We start from the raw sequence: 4,735 nt of genomic DNA on the forward strand, positions 1-4,735 counted from the left end.
GCTGGTCTGAGGCTGGTGACGTGGGCTGGTAACCTGAGAGCCTGTTGCACAGCTTCTGTGCCTGGAGTTGCTGTGGGATCAGAAGGAGCTGGCCGGCTCTGTCCTGGTTTGTGCAATACCCAGTCCTGAGCCTTTCGGTTGTGTCTGAATTCAGTGTGCAGCGCCTGCTTCCCACTAACTCACTGGCTGCATGGTGCTATTCTGCACTGCCCTGCCTGGATTATTCGGGAATATCTGGGAACGTGTGTTCCTGAACTGTCTGTTATCAGCAAGTCCAAGAGCTGGGAAGCCCTAGGAAGCTTTCACTGTACTCTGTTTAGTTTTCCATTCCCTCCCACACACCCTAATGCTACACCAGGCAACAACACAGGATGCAGTGAAATGGTTCCTAAAAACATGTCATCACTGTCAGTAAGGCTTTTTAAATTCCTGTTTTAAAATACCCTAAACTACAATTTGGTTTCAAACAGTACCTTCACAGAGGTGCTTATCCCACAGAATGACTTGGGAGTACCCATCTGATTTCAAATAAATTCATGGCTTTCAGAAGGAACAATTTCCTTTGTTATCCCATCTGAGCAGGCATGTTGTTGTTATATATGGTCAGAAAATGGAAGTGAAAATGCAAAATCTGTGGTAATCTCTTCTTGTTGTCAGTGGCACTTGAAATGTGCTGCATCGTCAGGTTTGATGTTCTGAAAGAACATTTTTTTTATCTGCTGACCCTTTTTTGGCCCAGGTGGATTATTCTGAGGTTTTTCCTGATGTCTTAAATAGCAGTGATAATGTGCAGCCTATGGAAATCTGCAGCAACTGTTAGGTACTCATTAGTCACTGACACAAAGCTTTGTACATCAGAATCTATCTACAGGTGCCACAGGGAGAAGGCAAGAAAGAAAAATATGTCATACTCTGAGGTAAACAGCTTTATTCCCTATTAGTCTGCCAGAGGCTGAATTAGTAATTTATGAAGCACTTTGCCACGATGAGATTTGTTTAGTCCACTTAGGATTTGTTTTTCGCTGTTAACACAGAGCTAAACAACTGAGACTGTGTCTACAAGCTCTTCTGCAGATAGGAGCTTGCTCCGTGCCTGGCGCCTGCCAGCCAGGAGCCACATCACCGGCAGCACAGCAGTGTTGTTTGCACAGCACGGAGGGTAGGGCTAATATTCCCACAGTTACTCATCTCTGCACCCCCACTTTTCCACCAGGTGCTGTAGCTGCTTTTGATTTGTTAGCAGAATGGCAGGCTCGCTGTCTGCCAAACAGGAATGCAGTGGTCACACATGGAGCAGCACTGCCTGGGAGGCCGGGGAAGAGGGCTGGTGATGGCCCTGAGCAGGGTGGGGCTCATCGCATCTTCATCCAGCTCTGTGGCAGTGTGGACAAAACGTGGGTCTTTTGCCTAGGGAACAACATCTGTGGGAAGATAAGGATTTTTTTTCCAAATTTAACACACCCTATTTCTTATTAAGAATTGAGAAAGGTAGAAGTCCATACTGTTAAGACCACCAACAAACTTTCAGGAAAAAACAGACACTGCCACAGTGGGGGGGGGGGGGAAGGAATATAGAGAAGAAACACCCTATTACAAAAAGTAAATCCAAACCAAATTAAATTTTCAAAGCCTCCTTCCTGGACGTAAATCCCCTATTTTTCTTTTGAAGGTCAGCATTAGATGATGCAAGACCAGCACTGAACTTCCAGGCCATTAGCCTCTGCGGAGCCAGGCAGCAAACAGGGTGATGTGGTATGTCTGCATACCTCCTCCAGGCACTAAAGAGGAGGTGAGAAGCAAAACCCTTCCTGCAGTGGAAGGAGTTATGAGATCCTTCTCATCTCCAAGGGAATGTGCTGCTGCCACAGGGGTGTCAGGGGACAAGCTCGTGGACTAGCCTGCAGGAATCACTCCTGACAGAGACAGGGCTGGCAAAAGGAGAAGGCATTTGAAAGCAAAGCTTTTTGAAATGTTGCCTCCCCTGGCTCAAACTGATAGGAAAGGGCTCGCCTTGCTGGTATTTGAAGGTTTTCTGAGCCACTTCAGACAACTCCCTAGTGCCAGCTGCCCTGTGCAGAGTCATGTGTGTGAAACAAGTGACTCAGCTCACTGGGGAAGGCAGAGGTCTGTGCAGAGCTCGGCTTACCACTGGAACTGCCTTAGTCCTCTGACTGGAAGCGTTTGTCTCTGGCATCAGCCAACCAACCATGGCAACGGGGCTAGTTTAAGGGATCACTTCACGTTTTTGTTTGCATAAAGCTGGTATCTGTTTTCCTTATGTGAGCAGGAGTTACTGAACTGGTTTAGGTGACTGTGACTGGAGTCCCTGTGAAGAGAGTGGGGGTTGTTCTGGCAGAGCTGCAGAGGGAAAGTGTTAATCCCTCCATCTGCACTTGCTAAACTTTTGAAGTAAAGATCAATTTGATGAAGGAGCAAGGCTAAGAGGTCTGTTTTTTTTGCTACAGCACTCGCTAGAGACCCAAGAAATGGCAATTATTGAGTGGTAGTGGGCTTTAAGCCCTCAAATCTTTGAGACTTGTGCACAGGCAATGATAGGACGCACTAGCTCTTATGCTCTCCATCTGGATGGGGCAAAGTTAGATCCAAATTCCTCTGGTCCAAGCCCAGATTCACAGCTGAGCAGGAAAGTTACCTTAGAACTGCCCTACATCTGAGATTTCATATAAGTCATTTGGCTGATGTGTGTGGGATCAGTCAAAACAGGCAAGTGAAGAAATTCCATCAACACCTTGCAGGACTGTGTTCTCAGATGAAAACATCTGCTAAAATGTGTGAAGCCCAGGAAGAAAAGGCTACATTGGTGCTGCAGGACATGTATGTGGCTCCTCTGGAAAGACTAAGAATGCTGCACATTCTGATTGTTTACTTTGCTTGCTTGCTTTTTTTTTTTCCCCCATGGTATTTACAGTGCCCTGGTACTCATTCAGCTTTCTTAGCTAACAGGTGGGGAGGCAGAGAGACCTGCCTGAAATTCTGGCATCAGACACCTTGCAGTCCTTCCTGCTTCAGGCACCTTGCAGGTACATTGACCTGGGGCAGGGGGGAAGCAGGCAGCTTGGATCTGTGTTTCTGGAGCAGGACAGGATTCCAGCAGAGTGGGGATTTCCTACTGCATCTGTCCCACTGCCTTCTGTATGAAACTCCTCTCAAACTTGTGTGGCTTTCCCAGGAGTCATCCATATTTCCCTGAGGATGAATACGGTGTGCTTAAGAGATGCTGAAGGCACCAAACTACTATCTTCTAGGGTCTCCAGACTGCCAGACTGGCTGCCAGCTTGTTAAACAAGCACTGAAGTGCCATTAGGGAGCTGAAGTGTCATCAGTGTTAAAAAACAGCTGACTGAACCTGTAGCTTAATTTAGGAGCTTGTCAGACATATGGTAATGGCCTGGTAAGGCTTGGTTAAAGGTGGCATTTGCAGGCTTCTGTACATTTTTAATCTCTGTGTACAATAAGATATTGCACATTAGCTTTTGCTCTTGCTGGCAGATTTCTTGTGGGAAGATCTACTTTGGGACTTCAGTAGCACTGAATACAGAGCAACTGACAGAAATAGGGAGTTTGGACCAATGTCTCTGCTGGCATAACTCCATTAGAGCCAGAGGGTGAAATCGCAGCCCTGTTGAGATGCATGGGACTTCTGCCAGGCTTGCGACTGCTGAGAGCTCTTTTAACAACTCAACCCTGATTTTGCTTTGGAATGAAACCTCCCTGTGGATCTTAGCCTAGGAACACTTGCCTCTTTCACACAGAAGGAAAATGTTCTGCAGCAAGCAAATGAACTTGGAAATGATTTTAACTTCATCGGTGGAACCCTTGCAGTAGACATTCATTATGGGCTACATTTGGCTTGTGTGGTAAGACACTGACTGAGTGGCACACAGACATTCATCTCCCTCAGAGATGGAAAGGCTCCTGCTTTGGCCACAGTCACAGTTTATTGGACGTGCTCCCTGTTACTCCCATGAAGTGCACAAGCAAAGTTCTGGTGCTCTCTGTGTGACCCATTCATGCAGACAGTGCTCATCAACGATTTTTTTTAAGACCAGGAACCCTAGATACCGACAACGTATGCATTGCATATTGCTGTCCTGGCTTCCGGGCTTCTTTTTCATGCCTAGCCATTGCTACAGGGTATTTGTGAGTCTGCTGAAGGTCTCGGGGCTGAAGATAGACTTGCATCAAAGCCCTTTTTCGTGTAAGACTGACTACACCCCCAGCAAGGTCAAAAAGCGGGTGCTCCTATCATCCACAGCTGCACCCTGATAGCCTTATGGTTCTGAGGTTAAAAACAAAGAAAGAAAAAAAATGCTGGAAAACTAAAATAAATTAATAACAATTCTCGTTTCTTTATACATTATAAAGAAGCAGGATGGGGGAAAGTGTTTTGCTTTGCAGGTCACCTTCACAGCAAACAGGAATCATTCAGTCACTGCTGGATAATACCAAGGGCACTCTCAGAGGATGGCAATTGGAATGATTAAAAAAATATGAGCAAGATTTTAAGTGTCTCTTTGTGAAACAAACAGAGCAAAATTGTTCATCAGTGGTGGAATAGATACTGTAAACATTGTCTTAAATGAATCTGGAAGGAATTTGTAAGAGAGAAGATGACCAGTCTTCCCAGCACAGTGCCAGCCCCTTACAGAGAGGAGTTTGTGACCTTGCCTTCCTACTACACACATCAAGCTTCCTGGAGCTCTGTGTCTCTTTT

The 4,735-nt window shown here is 46.1% G+C and overlaps 1 long non-coding RNA gene across 1 annotated transcript; it reads left to right on the forward strand.

The window, feature by feature from the left end:
- The first annotated feature begins 2,962 nt into the window (after positions 1–2,962).
- LOC114057456 lies at positions 2,963–4,521 on the forward strand. Its single transcript, XR_003571226.1, has 2 exons — positions 2,963–3,041; positions 4,420–4,521. It is a non-coding gene; the product is annotated as an uncharacterized LOC114057456 (long non-coding RNA).
- The last annotated feature ends 214 nt before the right edge of the window (positions 4,522–4,735 follow it).

Source organism: Empidonax traillii, unplaced genomic scaffold (genome assembly GCF_003031625.1).
Source record: "Empidonax traillii isolate 1590-97213 ecotype Southwest subspecies unplaced genomic scaffold, ASM303162v1 scaffold134:size1062425, whole genome shotgun sequence".
Taxonomy (NCBI): domain Eukaryota; kingdom Metazoa; phylum Chordata; class Aves; order Passeriformes; family Tyrannidae; genus Empidonax; species Empidonax traillii.